This window comes from Monodon monoceros, unplaced genomic scaffold (genome assembly GCF_005190385.1).
Source record: "Monodon monoceros isolate NGI ecotype Baffin Bay Population unplaced genomic scaffold, NGI_Narwhal_1 Super_Scaffold_18, whole genome shotgun sequence".
NCBI classification, from domain to species: domain Eukaryota; kingdom Metazoa; phylum Chordata; class Mammalia; order Artiodactyla; family Monodontidae; genus Monodon; species Monodon monoceros.
The window spans coordinates 100,710,756-100,728,428 of record NW_021703774.1 but is presented as its reverse complement, the minus strand read 5'-3'; the positions used below and the strand labels follow the sequence as shown (position 1 = coordinate 100,728,428).

The following is a 17,673-nucleotide window of genomic DNA, read 5'->3' as shown; positions in this document are numbered from 1 at the left end:
TCATTCAGATTTGATGGAGAAATCAAAAGCTTTACAGACAAGCAAAAGCTAAGAGAATTCAGCACCACCAAACCAGCTCCACAACAAATGCTAAAGGAATTTCTCTAAGTGGGAAACACAAGAGAAGAAAAGGACCTACAAAAACAAACCCAAAACAATTAAGAAAATGGTAATAAGAACATACATATCAATAATAACCTTAAACGTGAATGGATTAAATGCTCCAACCAAAAGACACAGGCTTGATGAATGGATACAAAAACAAGACCCATATATATGCTGTCTACAAGAGACCCACTTCAGACCTAGGGACACATACAGACTGAAAGTGAGGGGATGGAAGAAGATATTCCATGCAAATGGAAATCAAAAGAAAGCTGGAGTAGCAATACTCATATCAGATAAAATAGACTTTAAAATAAAGAATGTTACAAGAGACAAGGAAGGACACTACATAATGATCAAGGGATCAATCCAAGAAGAAGATATAACAATTCTAAATATATATGCACCCAACATAGGAGCACCTCAATACATAAGGCAACTGCTATCAGTTATAAAAGAGGAAATTGACAGTAACACAACAATAGTGGGGGACTTTAACACCTCACTTACACCAATGGACAGATCATCCAAACAGCAAATTAATAAGGAAACACAAGTTTTAAATGACACAATAGACCAGATAGATTTAATTGATATTTATAGGACATTCCATCCAAAAACAGCAGATAACACTTTCTTCTCAAGTGCGCATGGAACATTCTCCAGGGTAGATCACATCTTGCATCACAAATCAAGCCTCAGTAAATTTAAGAAAACTGAAATCATATCAAGCATCTTTTCTGACCACAACGCTATGAGATTAGAAATGAATTACAGGGGAAAAAAACGTAAAAAACACAAACACATGGAGGCTAAACAATACATTACTAAATAACCAACAGATCACTGAAGAAATCAAAGAGGAAATCAAAAAATACCTAGAGGTAAATAATGAAAACACGACAATCCAAAACCTATGGGATGCAGAAAAAGCAGTTCTAAGAGGGAAGTTTATAGCAATACAATCCTACCTCAAGAAACAAGAAAAATCTGAAACAAAAAATCTAACCTTACAACTAAAGGAACTAGAGAAAGAAGAACAAATAAAACCCAAAGTTAGCAGAAGGAAAGAAATCATCAATATCAGAGCAGAAATAAATGAAATAGAAACAAAGAAAACAATAGCAAAGATCAATAAAACTAAAAGCTGGTTCTTTGAGAAGATAAACAAAATTGATAAACCATTAGTAGACTCATGAAGAAAAAGAGCAAGAGGGCTCAAATCAATAAAATTAGAAATGAAAAAGGAGAAGTTACAACAGACACCACAGAAATACAAAGCATCCCAAGAGACTACTACAAGCAACTCTATGCCAATAAAGTGGACAACCTGGAAGAAATGGACACATTCTTAGAAAGGTATAACCTTCCAAGACTGAACCAGGAAGAAATAGAAAAGATGAACAGACCAATCACAAGTAATGGAATTGAAACTGTGATTAAAAATCTTCCAGCAAACAAAAGTCCAGGACCAGATGGCTTCACAGGTGAATTCTATCAAACATTTAGAGAAGAGCTAAAACCCATCCTTCTCAAGCTCTTCCAAAAAACTGCGGAGGAGGGAACGCTCGCAAACTCATTCTATGAGGCCACCATCACCCTGATACCAAAACCAGACAAAGATACTACAAAAAAAGAAAATGACAGACCAATATCACTGATGAATATAGACGCAAAAATCCTCAACAAAATACTAGCAAACAAAATCCAACAACACATTAAAAGGATCATACACCATGATCAAGTGGGATTTATCCCAGGGATGCAAGGATTCTTCAGTATACGCAAATCAATCAATGTGATACACCATATTGATAAATTGAAGAATAAAAACCATATGATCAACTCAATAGATGAAGAAAAAGCTTTTGACAAAATTCAACACCCATTTATGATAAAAACTCTCCAGAAAGTGGGCATAGAGGGAACCTACCTCAACATAATAAAGGCCATATACGACAAACCCACAGCAAACATCATTCTCAATGGTGAAAAACTGAAAGCATTTCCTTCAAGATCAGGAACAAGACAAGGATGTCCACTCTTGCCACTATTATTAAACATAGTTTTGGACGTCCTAGCCACAGCAATCAGAGAAGTAAAAGAAATAAAAGGAATACAAATTGGAAAAGAAGAAGTAAAACTGTCACTGTTTGCAGATGACATGATACTACACATGGAGAATCCTAAAGATGCCACCAGAAAACTACTAGAGCTAATCAATGAATCTGATAAAGTTTCAGGATAAAATATTAATGCACAGAAATCTCTGGCATTCCTATACACTAATGACGAAAAATCTGAAAGAGAAATTAAGGAAACACTCCCAGTTACAACTGCAACACAAAGAATAAAATACCTAGGAATAAACCTACCTAGGGAGACAAAAGAACTGTACGCAGAAAACTATAAGACACTGATGAAAGAAATTAAAGATGATACCAGCAGATGGAGAGAGATACCATGTTCTTGGACTGGAAGAACCAATACTGTGAAAATGACTATGCTACCCAAAGCAATCTACAGATTCAATGCAATCCCTATCAAATTACCAATGGCATTTTTTACAGAACTAGAACAAAAAATTGTAAAATTTGTATGGAGACACAAAAGACCCCGAATAACCAAAGCAGTCCTGAGGGAAAAAAATGGAGCTGGAGGAATCAGACTCCCTGACTTCAGACTATACTACAAAGCTACAGTAATCAAGACAATATGGTACTGGTACAAAAACAGAAATATAGATCAACGGAACAGGATAGAAAGCCCAGAGATAAACCCACGCACCTATGGTCAACTAATCTATGACAAAGGACACAAGGATATACAATGGAGAAAAGACAGTCTCTTCAATAAGTGGTGCTGGGAAATCTGGACAGCTATGTGTAAATGACTGAAATTAGAACACTCCCTAACACCATACACAAAAATAGACTCAAAATGGATTAGAGACCTAAATGTAAGACCAGACACTATAAAACTCTTAGAGGAAAACATAGGAAGAACACCCTTTGACATAAATCACAGCAAGATCTTTTTTGATCCACCTCCTAAAGTAATGGAAATAAAAATGAAAATAAACAAATGGGACCTAATGAAACTTAAAAGCTTTTGCAAAGCAAAGGAAACCACAAACAAGACCAAATGACAACCCTCAGAATGGGAAAAAATATTTGCAAACGAATCAACAGACAAAGGATTAATCTCCAAAATATATAAACAGCTCATGCAGCTCAATATTAAAAAAACAAACAACCCAATCCAAAAATGAGCAGAAGACCTAAATAGACATTTCTCCAAAGAGGACATACAGATGGCCAAGAAGCACATGAAAAGCCACTCAACATCACTAATTATTAGAGACATGCAAATCAAAACTACAATGAGGTGTCACCTCACACCAGTTAGAATGGGCACCATCAGAAAATCTACAAACAAATGCTGGAGAGGGTGTGAAGAAAAGGGAACTCTCTTGCATTGTTGGTGGGAATGTAAATTGATACAGCCACTATGGAGAAGAGTATGGATGCTCCTTAAAAAACTAAAAATAGAATTACCATATGACCCAGCAATCCCACTACTGGGCATATACCCAGAGAAAACCATAATTCAAAAAGACACATGCACCCCAATGTTCACTGCAGCACTATTTACAATAGCCAGGACATGGAAGCAATCTAAATGCCCATCGACAGATGAATGGATAAAGAAGATGTGGTACATATATACAATGGAATATTACTCAGCCATAAAAAGGAACAAAATTGGGTCATTTGTAGAGATGTGGATGAATCTAGAGACTATCATACAGAGTGAAGTAAGTCAAAAAGAGAAAAACAAATATTGCATATTAACGCATATATGTGGAACTTAGAAAATGGTACAGATGAACCGGTTTGCAGGGCAGAAATTGAGAGAAAGATGTAGGGAACAAATGTAAGGACACCAAGGGGGGAAAGCAGCGGTGGGTGGGGGTTTGGGGGTGATGAATTGGGAGATTGGGATTGACATGTATACACTGATGTGTATAAAATGGATGACTAATAAGAACCTGCTGTATAAGAAAATAAAGTAAAATTCAAAAATTCAAAAAATAAGATAATTTAGTGAGAATAGCGGCATTGTTTTATATTTTTGAAAATCTCTTTAATGTCTGGCTTAATAGAAGACAGCTGGGTTTTCAGGTCTACTTCTGCATTCAATTTGTTGTGATACATCGCTCTGGTTGAAGGATATGAAGAATCCTGGCCTCACACAGATATGTAGTTGGAAAGGAGAGCTAAATCTTATTAGTGTTTTCATATACTTGTGGCCTCCTCATCTTGTATATTACACCTAAACTCAACAAATAAACAGTCATTTCTTAAAGATTAGTTGCAACGTGTAATCTGAATCACATAATGAACTTTTCATAACTTGTTACATTAAAATCCATTGTTCTCCCCAAAATACTGAGTAATTACAAAGGGATAAATATAGTAACTTTATAGCAGAGAATTCTGACAGTCACCACTTTAGCCAAGTGATCAAGATTAATATTACCAGTAATAAGACACACTAACATAATGTAACCCTGATTTGATACCCTGAGAGGGGACCATTACCTCTGTGGCATTCTTGTCAAGAAAACATAACCTCAACGCAATCATGATCAGATAAACCCCAATTGAGGGACACTTTGCAAAACTGACTGGTACTCTTGAAAAAGTGTCAAGGTCACTGAAAGACAGAGAACTGTCACAGATCGGAGGAGACTAAGAAGACATGACAGGGACTTCCCTGGTGGCACAGTGGTTAGAAATCCACCTGCCAATGCAGGGCACACGGGTTCGATCCCTGGTCCAGGAGGATCCCACGTGCCGTGGAGCAATTGAGCCCGTACGCCACAACTACTGAAGCCTGTGCACCCTAGAGCCTGCGCACCACAACTACTGAGCCCACGCGCCTCAACTACTGAAGCCCACATGCCTAGAGCCCGTGCTCTGCAACAAGAGAAGCCACCGTAATGAGAAGTCCGCACACCACGACGAAGAGTAGCCCCTGCTCGCCACAACTAGAGAAAGCCCACTCACAGCAACGAGGACCCAACGCAGCCAAAAATGAAATAAAATTTTAAAAAAAGGAAGACCTGACAATTAAATGAAATGTGAGATTCTGACTTGGGTCCTGAAACAGAAAAAGAACATTAGTGGGAAAATTGGTGAAATTCAAATAAATTCTATACTTCAGTTAATAATATTATATCAAATTAATTTCTTAGTTTTGATAATAGCTCTATGGGTATATAAGATGTTGTAAGGTGAAGCTGGGTGAAGGGATTATGGGAACTCTCTGTAGTATATATGCAACTTTACTGTAAGTTTAAAATTATCTTGGGAATTCCCTGGCAGTCCAGGGGTTAGGACTCCGTGCTTTCACTGCCGAGGGCCCGGGTTCAATCCCTGGTTGGGGAACTAAGATCCCGCAAGCTGCACAGCATGGCCAAAATAATAAATAAAATAAAATAATCTCAAAATATGAAGTTTTAAAAAAAATCAGTTGCTCTATCTTGTACTATCAAGATGTGGGATCTTTTAACCACACATGATTTTATAACATCAGGTATTGGTCATCTGGAAAATAATGGTTCACTGAGTTATACAAATATGCCAAATGTTGAGGTATTTCTTATATGATATCAAAAAATCACATTTGTTAATATCTCCATTGACCTCATCAGAAAAGCATTTAACTACTGAGAAACTGCCATGGTCATGGTGATGGATATAAATTTTCCAAAATTTTAATTTTTACTTGAAAAATAAAATTGTATCATTAGCAACAAATAGTTGTTTTCCTTGAAATAATATGCTCCCTCTGTTTATTTCTGAGTAATACCTGCCAAATAGCAAAGTCTAGATAACCATCATTTGTCTGTCACTCGTTTTTTCAAGCAAAATGGTATTTGATGATAAACAGACTAGCTCAGCTCACAATTCAAGCAACTGCACAAGTGCTTTTCCTCAAGAAAACCATTGTACTTTGAAGTATCAAAGTGCTACCTGCATACTTCCCATTTCATCATACAGAATATGAACAAGACATGTATTTGAGGGGTTTTACTGCTTCAACAAGAATATTCTTAAATGAAGCTGGTGTGTGGCAGTGAAGCACTGCCTCAATTCCTGATAAGGCACCAGCAGTATTATCCAGTATTGCTTTTATATATCATCATTGCAATATTAACCCAGGGAAAAAGACATCTTAGAATTATTATAAAAATGGTTCTCACTTCACAGACATCCTGAAAAGGTCTCAGATCTACAATTCACACTTTGAGAATCAATGGTTCAAAGAGTTAACCTTCAGCTCCTGAATGAAATATAGCACCACTACTTTAGCCAACATGTAAAGTACTGTCTTATGCTGTTGTTGTTTTTTTTAAGTCTTTATTGAATTTGTTGCAATATTCCTTCTGTTTTATGTTTTGGTTTTTTGGCCATGAGGCATGTGGGATTTTAGCTCCCCGGCCAGGGATTGAACCCGCACCCCCTGCACTGGAAGGCGAAGTCTTAACCACTGGACTGCCAGGGAAGTCCCTATGCTAAGTTTCATAGAATGTTTCCCAAGAAACAACAGCATCTTGGGGCTTCCCTGGTGGCGCAGTGGTTAAGAATCCTCCTGCCAATGCAGGGGACACAGGTTCGAGCCCTTGTCCGGGAAGATCCCACATGACACGGAGCAACTAAGCCCATGTGCCACAACTACTGAGCCTGCGCTCTAGAGCCCATGAGCCACAACTACTGAAGCCTGGATGCCTAGAGCCCAGGCTCCTCAACAAGAGAAGCCACCGCAATGAGAAGCCCGTGCACTGCAACTAAGAGTAGCCCCAGCTCACCGCAACTAGAGAAAGCCCGTGCACAGCAATGACGACCCAACGCAGCCAAAAATAAATAAATAAAACAAATAAATTTATATAAGAAAAAAAGAAAGAACAGCTTCTTGCCGCCAAAGACTCATAACAATCTAGTGACAGATCGAGTATCTGTCTTTAAATAGATGCCCACATGTCACTCAGACACTGTTTTATCTGAAAAGACAGTGACCCTCACCCGCTCTTCATGGAGTAGCCTTGAGATTTATTATTTTAGCAAAGTTGTTTCACTTTATTGTACTTTATGAACAAGAGTTATAATTAGCGATTTATTCAATAAATATTAAGCACCCACTATGTGCTGGAGACCAGGGATTTACCAGTGAACTGTCCCCATGCTCTACCACAATAGTCACATTCAAGAAGGGTCAAACAAAAACATAGAAACTCCTCTACTTGTGAATTTTCATATAGATGGAAGAGCTATACCAGAGCAAAAGCAAACCAACCTGACTTCTGTGGAGCTTACACTTTTGTGGAGGAAGACAAGTAATAAACAAAATAAATCATAAACTTGTTTTAAGGTGATAAGTGCTACAAGGGAAAACATAAAACAAGATTATAAGAATGGGAATACCAGGGGTTGAGAGGGATTACAATTTTAAATAAGGTAGTTAGGGTGGGACTGAGCCCAGGGGTACCACCACAGATGAGGAAAATTGCTGATAGGTGGTCTCACTCCATTGTTTCCAAGTTCTCCTGTCCTCAGCCAGGCATAATCCTCAGTGCCACTACCACCTTTCTTGAAGTTTCAGGCTTACCCTCCAACTTCCAGCTAAAGGCCAAGCTACTTCCTCAAGAGGAATAAGGTCTTTTCTATCCAGGCCCCAGATTTAGTTCTTTTCATTTCAAAGCCACCTGAGCCCTGGTTCAGCCAATAGCAAATCAGCCATCTCCCAGAAAAATACCCTGACCTGCCTTTTCTCTGCTGGGAGCACAGAGCTAAACAGCAAACTCATTCTGCCCTTGCTACGTTTGTTCTAGCTCTCTTTCTTTTTCTAAACACGCAGATTCTCTAAATAAGGAATAACTTTTTGAAGACCTACTATGTGCCATAAACTGCTGGCTGCTTTACATGTTATTTAATTCTCATAAAAATCAACAGAATAAGTATAATTAGCAATAATCTATAGATAAGGCAACAGAAGCTCTGAAAATCATAAATTTGGGACTCAAATTCAAATCTTCAATACAGAAAACAAAAGAAGAAAACTTTTTATTCACAACCTCCTCCCAACTTCATCAGTCCCACTGTACTGCTTTAAGCAGAACATATGGAAAATAAAGAAACTGGGCATTGATAGAGTCTGTCTTGTCTGCAACACTGGATTTCAGGATCAGATCTGATTTTCGCACTAAAAATATGCCTAAGCAATAGACTTCCAACTTAAAAGACTGGATAAATATGTTCAACATGCTCATATTTTTCAAAGAACACCATTTTCAATAGTTTTGTTTAAATAAACATGACCCTCTGATTTACATGCATTATCTCATTTATATTCCTCACAAGAACACAGTGCAGTGGATATAATCAATATCTCTATTTTATATATGAGGATACTGAAGCTATGGTCATGCAGCCTGCAAATAGCAAAGCCTGGGCCTGAACCTGTGTCTGAATCCAAAGCCCATGGTCACAACTACCGTAAGATCCTGACTCTCTGACTTTAATACATCTCTGTTAAGACTAGACATTGTGGTAGAGAATTACTTTTCCTACATAAAAGTGTAACAGGAATCCTTAGGTATTGCTCACATTTGGAGGGTAAAATCTCTACAAAATCCTTTAGTTACAAGTCCCAAAATAAATTTCTGCTGGGAAAACCCAAGGGCCTGGCAAAAGGGCACAATTTTCAATCTTTGGGTTCTGAGGCTGTCCAAAGGAACAAGAGTGCTCACTTTACCATATTGAAGAGATGCGATGGCTTCCCCTGCTCAGCAACACCAGTTTAAGCCTCAGCTAAAGGACATATTTCTTATAGTACACACTGAGCTCTGAGTTCCTACAACTTAGAGCAAAGCCACCAGGCCAATAACTCTCTTTAGCAGAAGGCCTTAGTTATCTGTGACTGAGTTCACTCTCCAGATGGCCAGAGGGAGTATTAATTTTTATCACTGTTAATCAAGGGTAGTTTAAAGAAGATAGAATTATTATCTCTAAAACAGAGGTTCTCAAACCTAATTCTAATGAAACAGACATGCATAATGAACATTGTTCACATTTGGACACACTACAATCTTCAAAATAAATTCCTGAAAACTCCAAGGAGTACTGAAAGAAATTAAAGAAAACTTAAATTGAGGGGTGTACCATGTTCATGGATGGCAAAACAGATATTACATGCTACAGATTCTGTGTTCTTTTCATTCTTTTTTTTTTGAATTTTATTTTTTATACAGCAGGTTCTTATTAGTTACCTATTTTATACATATTAGTGTATATATGTCAATCCCAATCTCCCAATTCATCCCACTACCACCACCACCCCCGCCATTTTCCCCCCTTGGTGTCCATACGTTTGTTCTCTACGTCTGTGTCTCTGCCCTGCAAACCGGTTCATCTGTACCATTTTTCTAGGTTCCACATATATGCGTTAATATGAAATGTTTGTTTTTCTCCTTCTGACTTACTTCATTCTGTATGACAGTCTCTAGATCCATCCATGTCTCTACAAATGACCCAATTTCGTTCCTTTTTATGGCTGAGTAATATTCCATTGTATATATGTACCACTCTTTTCATTCTATCGACGGCAATCCTAACCTCTCTCTCTCTCTCACTCAGATATATTTAAATGCAAATAACCATGGTTAGGGTAAACTTGAATCTTGTCTTTTTAAAGAAAAATCACTCTTTAAAGTCAGCACTTTAACTATTAGTAGTAACATTACTCATGGTATCTTACAACTTAACTGGGATATACCAGCAAGTCTTGACATTGTGGCACAGAATTACTTTCTAAAATAAAAGTGTAATGAGGTGGAAAAAAATAAAGCAGCAAAGAAAAATCACAGTCATTTATTCATTCAAAGGCTTCATTCCCAACTTTAAAAATATCTTTCATGATTCCTCACAGCTCTGAGATCAACTCCATCAAGCTGCCTGGGGACCATCTGCAGAAAGGGTTAAAAGTCAAAGTTGCTACTCCATGCTTGCTGGCTGAGGAGGAAGCAGGTTTCCTGGAACCTCAGGATGGCCAGCCTCACACAGAGTAAACAGAGCCGCTGTGCACGCAGGAATAAATTCCTCAACCAGCACATACTCTCCTGAGGTTTGCATGTAAGTTTTTTCCAATAGATTCCAAGTTGAGGAATAAACAGAAATAATAGATGTTCTTGGGCCTTCTTGAGTTCAGGAAGATCTGACATTATCATGAAATAGCTCAGCACAGTCCTCTGAAATTTTTCATTAGAATTCTTTTCTCCTGAATCATGTTAATAAAGTACAATTTGGCCTCGGATTCATACGTAACTACTTACTCACAAGCAGCTCAAGCCCAGAAGGACGGGGAAAAGACACTGAGGCCTGTCAGTAGGAGGCAGGGCCAGGCCCAGGCCCAGGAATTGTCAGATTTCTGGATAAATGTTTTCCAACAAAGCTATATGTTGCTTAGAAGAGAGCTCCCTTACAGAACACTTGACTGGCTCTGAGATAAGTCTGAAATACTCTTCTCTGCTTTCATTTTCAACTGCCTACACTGCTCTCAGAGTCACCAGAACTGGCGCTTGGCTCAACAAGCCTCAAATATCTCTCATCTTTAAGGGGCAAGGACTTCCATTATTTTTCTATAATTCATCAGATTGAGCTAATTCAAGGTATTATTCTATAACATATGTCAAATGTAACAAAATGATGCAAGTCTATTTTTAATCCTTCATACATACAGTATGCTCTGAACTTATATTGTGTGCACTTGATTTCAAACTGAGATTTTTGAACACCATTTTCCAAACGCAGTAGCAGTTTGCTGCCCTGGGCCGGCCAAATAGAGGAAATGAGGAATCTGATTTGTTTTATTTTAAGAGGAAGAAAAAAAAACTACTTAAGGCCTGATCCTAGTACCTTTTGAACAGTTAACACTTGGAACCTAAACTGTTTCATAATAAACTAGAGCTCCCTTTCCTCCCTCCAAGAAGAGACCGTTGGGAAGTATTTATTTAGTTAATGAATGTTAAGTAATTGTGTTTTACTCACAAAACAAAACAAAAAAAAAAACTTCTAGAAGATGCTCTTTGGGCTCCCTAGCTCTGCAAGGTCCATATGAGCTCCATCAGCCACGAGCCTGGAGCAGTAAACTGGGAATTTAGGGAACAATGTGACCACAAGCACTTCTCCAAAAAGAAAAACAACTCCCCTCTTGGCCCAACTCCAAAAGGCAATTGAGCTGGGTAAGGTCCAGGCTAATCTCTGAACAGCCTCTCTGCCAACTTTCTCCTACAGTCATTAGGTTTTTCAGCATGGGCTTTGCAAATGATCTAAAACAATTAATTAGTGCTTTTGAATTCACCCCATACCATTAATGAAACATTGCCAGACAGCCTTTGATAACATATTTCCAGAGCTCATTAAACGTGGCAAACCAGAGGACACAGACTCCCCAGGCACCCAAGAGGGCCAGGCTGAGACCTGGTTGTTGACAGTGAAGCCATCCTGGAAACGATCCTGGGGTGACAAAGTGGGGGGCTGCTGGGGTCAGGCCCTTAGGGTCCTCCACAATATGCCAGACCCTGCTCTCAAATTATATCATTATCAGGCTCTTAAAGTTCAAATTATTCTTTCACCCTAAAGACATTTTTTTCTTCTAATGAGTGGAAATTCTTAATTTGATACTTAAAAGTTTTATATTGCTTCTAATCCACACCTCCACACCTCCATACCTCCATCCCCCAAAAGACTGGTTTTAATTTTTTAAAAGAGGGGGGGGATGAATAATAGTTTTAAAAACTAAATATTAGAATAAATCTTGTCCCAAAATTCCCTTCTTTCAATCAAAGAGTCCTGCATAATCCAAGATTTCCCACTCCCATAACCTCAGTCATGTGAGAAATCTTTCGATTTTTTTTACTATCTAATGCCACACAGAATTCCAGGCTGCTCTACATGCATGGCCAGCAAGATAAACACATTTTTGGGAGGCCTAGAAAAAAGCTAGCAGGGGGGCAAGAAGTAAAAATGTTGTTGCATTCCTCTGGACTTTTCTGTTCCAGTTTCAAAAACAGAAGGACCACCACCTGGGGCTTGTGGAGAGCTCCAGGGCAAAACTTAACCTGCTTATCGCTGCCCACCCACCCCAAAACCCACCCCCTACCACTCCTATGATGACAGTGATGAGATCTGAGAAAGCAAATCAGAAAATTTTACAAACTACTCAGGGGCAAAATAAATAAACAAGTTATTTTAAAAGACAACTTTTCAGGCACAGAGGTTAAATCTTCACAGTGTCTTATCCCAATTTTTAATAAATATGATGTTGATGCTTAAAAAATATCAATAACAACTTTGGGGAGTTTTTTCCCTTCTGTAAATTGTTAATTTTTTTAAAGTTCTAGCCTAGAATCTGATTACAGGAATAAAATAGGAACCAGTGAGGAAGCCAGAGCTAAAAACTAGAACGGCGGGGCTTCCCTGGTGGCGCAGTGGTTGCGAATCTGCCTGCCAATGCAGCAGACACGGGTTCGAGCCCTGGTCTGGGAGGATCCCACATGCCGCAGAGCAACTGGGCCCGTGAGCCACAATTACTGAGCCTGCGCGTCTGGAGCCTGTGCTCCGCAACAAGAGAGGCCGCAATAGTGAGAGGCCCGCGCACCGCGATGAAGAGTGGCCCCCGCTTGCCACAACTAGAGAAAGCCCTCACACAGAAACGAAGACCCAACACAGCCATAAATTAATTAATTAATTAATTTAAAAAAAAATACTAGAACGGCTCCAGCAGAAATGGGGTGTGCCCCACTTAACATTCCGGATTTTTTTTTTAACACCCTTGTTAACCTACCTCAACTCCCCCTGTTATCCAGTCAGCTGGTACCATCCCGCATTACCTAGAGTCTCCTCAGCCACAGCTGCCTGCACCAGTGTCCCCATTACCTACTAAGTCACGAGGCAAGAAATGGGAAAAGGCAAAAGAGGCACATGAAAGGAAGAACTGAGGGAAAATTCCTTCTTCTTATAGCTACAGCCATTATTTCAAGGTGTGGCCCCAGCCAATAAAGATGCACCTGGTATTTGCAGGTGCACCACACCTACAGTTGGAGAGCTAAAGGTGTCTGTGGACCTCACTCCTTCAAACCAATCTCCCTTCCAGCACATGGATCCTTCTGACCCAAATGAGTTCACTGAAAGGTTTTCAAGGTAGCTGTTTCAAAGGCATGCTAAAACCAAGCTCCCTTAATGACAGTAAGACTTTTTCTAGAAGGTGTTTGCAGGTTCTGTGTTACAATTTGTGCATAGAGATAACAGATGATCTATGCTGTCAAATGTGGTCCTCAGACCAGCAGCATCAACATCATATGGGCCTGTTAAAAAAAAATATGCATTGAGGGCTTCCCTGGTGGCGCAGTGGTTGGGAGTCTGCCTGCCGATGCAGGGGATGCAGGTTCGTCTCCCCATCTGGGAAGATCCCACATGCTGCGGAGCGGCTGGGCCCATGAGCCATGGCCACTGAGCCTGCGCGTCTGGAGACTGCACTCTGCAATGGGAGAGGCCACAACAGTGAGAGGCCCGTGTACCACAAAAAAAAAAAAAAAATGAATTGAGTAATTAATTTAAAAAAATAACACATATAATTCAATGGTAAAAAAATATATGCAGTTTGTTACCCCATGAAAACTGAATCTGCATGTTAACAAGACCCCCAGGTGATTCGTACGCACATTAAAGTTTAGAAAGCACTGGTCTAATGTCTGCCTGTTTTTAACTTCCAACTCCAAAAGCAAAATGGGTATACCACTCTCAGGCAAAAGCAATATGAATACCCATACTATAAAACATATTTTAAAGTAATTACTTGCTCTACAAAATAAAGTTTACTGTAAGTATTCAGCTCCTTGCTCACACCTAATATGTAATTTAATTTATAAAAATGAGTTTACACACAACATGCTTATTTACTATGTAAAGCTGGATGCAACTGTATTTCTCTGAAACGCTAATTTTGCTATGAGAAGCAATTTTGCAAAAGGTGGTAAAACCCTCAAAATCCATAATCCTGAAAAACAGACCACATGGGGAATGAAAAGGATGAGACTTGGAAATCAGGACAGTAGGTAAATTAGGAAGAGAGGGTCCAGGCTTTTAAGACAGTGATTTTTCAAGGACAGTCATTCACAGCGCAAAGAGATTTTCTTTAGACAGTTTGGGAGGTTGTTCTGTGTTTTAAGATACAGTTTTTACTGTTACATAGAAGTAATTATCTTTACTATTAAGTTATGGCATAGTATTCCACTGATATATCTGTCTTTATAATCTCCTCCTCAAAAGGAGCAAATTGAAAGAAAACCATAAAATCATTCTTAATTTCATAAGCATTTCATTCCCAAGGGTCTTGCCTCTAAAACCTGATTCTGGCCACCATCATCTCTTGCCTCAATTATTACAATAGCCACCAGCCAGTATCCCTAAATGCACCATAACCCAACAGTCTATTCTCAACACTGCAGCCAGAGTAATCTTGTTACAATATCCTTCAGATCACACCATTCTGCTGCTCAAACTCTCCAATGGCTCTTCTCACTCAGAGTAAAAATTTAACAATGGCCTACAAGGCTATATGCAGCCCTACACCTGTCCCCCAGGTAACCCTCTGACTCTTCACTCCAGCAGCCACCTGGCCTGTTTACTAGGACTTGGGCACTTCAGACAAGCTCCCACCTCAGGACCTTTGCACGTGCTTTTCCTTCTGCCTGGTGTCCTCGTTTCCCCAGATATCCACTTAGCTCACCTCCTTCAAATCTTCATTCAAATGTCATCTTCCCAGTGAGGCCCTCCCTGATCACCTTACTTTATATTGTACTTCCCCAGGAGTAATTCCTAGCCCTGTTGCTTCTTCTCCACGGAACCTGCTAAAATATGCATAATTTTTTGTTTCTGGTCTCTCTCTCTCTTCACTAGAATGTAAGCTTCAGGTGCACAAGAATTTTTGTCTGTTTTGTTCACTGCTGTATCTCCAACACCTGGAAGAGTGTCTAGAGTGCTCAGTAGATGCTTGCTGAATAAATCAATCAACACTTTAGGAAACAACCATGTTAGAAGGTGGAAAAAACTCATTATTTGCACTAACTCCAAAGTATCCCCTTTCTGTGCCACAGAAGCTAGCAAACTACCTGAGACCTGGTATGCACCCAAAGCTAATTCACCAGACTACAACCTCCCACCTAAACATAGCAGTATTTAAAAGTTGAAAGAAACGGTGAAATGATAAATGGTTCCTTCGTCTAAAAAAAGAAAGGGGCAGGTGGGAGCTATGTGGCATTTTGTTTTACCAAGCAGCAACGAAATGCTAAAGTGGGCCACACAGATGCGTCCCGCTGGAACAGCTCATCGCAGGAGCAGCTCTGGCACCACTGGAAGCAACAGAGCAGCAACAGAGAAGCAACTGACTCCAGAAGCAGGTGCTCTGCTCTCTCCTGAGGCCTTTGCTACCTGAGCATCTTTCCGGATGAGGCAGGAGGGTAGGGAGGAAGGGAGGTGTTACTACTAATGGCTCATCTATCATCCAGACCAGGACTAAGTTATTCAGGCACGTGAGGACAAAGGGAAGCAACACAAAGAACTCAGAGCGGTCTTATTGGAACTTTTTCCTTTTGCCATAACTATACCACTTATCACTGTATGGTTCCCTTCATTGCCCACAGAGAGAATAACTTTTTTTTTTTTAATCAATATTTTCCTCTGAAGGCAGTAAGATTTTCCACATTCTACTCTAGTGTTTTTGTTTGTTTGTTTGTTTTCCTTAAGATTTCTAAGAGTTGGCAGGATAGGACAGGAGAATAGCTGGGCCTCAGTCCCCAGAGCACCTGCTGCCTAGTCCTTGGAAGGAACATTCTGAGAGCAAGTGCATTTTTAAGCCTTCTAGAATTCTGCCTGATTTACAATGTCCTCTCAGAGAACAAAAATATGATTATATGGGACTTCAGGATAAATCTATTTTAGGCCACTCTGGCAGAGAATGTTTTAAAGAGAATGAAAGTCAGCGGTTCACGTGGATGCAGTGCCGGCCAGGCCAATCTTCCAAGACAGGCAAACTGTTCCATGCCTTGAGGCACCCATGTGCAGGGCCAGTCCTGAGAGAAGGCACCACAGTGAAACACTTCCTGGAACCCGCCTTGTTCCTACAACACTTCCAAAACCAGCACTCGGAGTTCAGAGCTCTAGCAATGATTCAAGGTGGTCCCAGAGTAGGAAGGTTTAGTTATCAAAGCAAACAAGCTAAGAAAGTCTAATGTCCCAAATCCACAGTGTGTGAGAGTATAAGCCCTGAGCAATTAAACAGCTATGTGGTCACATACAGATAGCTCTGTCCTGATGGAAAAGTTGATCAGTGTTTACAAAAATGCCCCATCATTGGTACCCTAAAACAACCCAAATAAATCAACAATTCAGAAAGCTGGGTGGCAATTATACAGTCTAGGATAAGGATGCAAAGGAGAGAGAAACCTGGGTTCTGTGGACCTGTCTGACATCAAATCTATGTATAATCTTACACACACTCTTAGTAAATATCTTTCTCATACTATATGAACATCTGCTTACCCAACTATCTATTCTCCTTGCAAATGAAAAAGGAAAAGGCCTTTTATTTGATATCATATCATATTCCACTTCTGTGGGTGGAATATGCAGGGCAAGGTGATCTTTGAGAAATGAACTCGTATTTTTCTTGACTACAGCTAACGGCCCCAACTCGTGTGTGTGTGTGTGTGTTTGTGTGTGTGTGTTGTTTCTCTGCAAAACTAAAGAAAGGGAGGCAGGGACCTCATCGTGCTAGGGTGTGCATGGTCCCCCCAAAGAGATCACTACCTAAAATGCAGGCCACGGTATTCACTCTGGGACTTTTAATAACATTACTTTGTTTTAAAATAAATAGAAAGTTGGCACCCTGGTGATAGCTGGCATCACAACTGACAATATCTTTTGCCTATGTATCCAAAAGTGGAATTAAACACAAAAGCGGTTATAATAACCACCTATAAACAATAATAATCAGAGACCAAATCAACTAGTTGTGTCCAAAGACTTAGGGGTTAGCAAGAGAAGATCCTTTTGAATTTGCTTTGAGCCTTCAAGTCTATTCCTCCTCTACCCTTTACATTCCCTGGTGGCAGCTCCCACCGGCACCCTCCCTCCCTTTCTGCCATTATGAGTTACAGCCTCTGATCCCTCAGTTGGCAGAGCAGGGAAACTATGGCAGAACCACCTCTGCGGTCCTCAGACCATTGATCTCAAATCCAAGAGAGAGAGAGTGCCAGCTCCCTTTGGGCAGCACAACGGAAAGAACATGAACTCTGGGTCTGCTGCCATGCTGCCACTTACTCATCGTATGACTATTATTACCTAAAGGACCGTTTTAACTTTTTTAAAAATTTGTCTCTCACTATATATGACATTTTTCTTCTCTAAGCCTCAGTTTCATCATTTGTAAAATTAGTATAATAAT

At 39.7% G+C, this 17,673-nt stretch overlaps 1 protein-coding gene across 5 annotated transcripts in view; it reads right to left on the bottom strand.

Annotated features, from left to right (window-relative positions):
- TGFBR3 (transforming growth factor beta receptor 3) overlaps positions 1 to 17,673 on the bottom strand; it is a 207,248-nt gene that overhangs the window by 152,464 nt on the left and 37,111 nt on the right. The gene's annotated exons all lie outside the window — the stretch shown is intronic.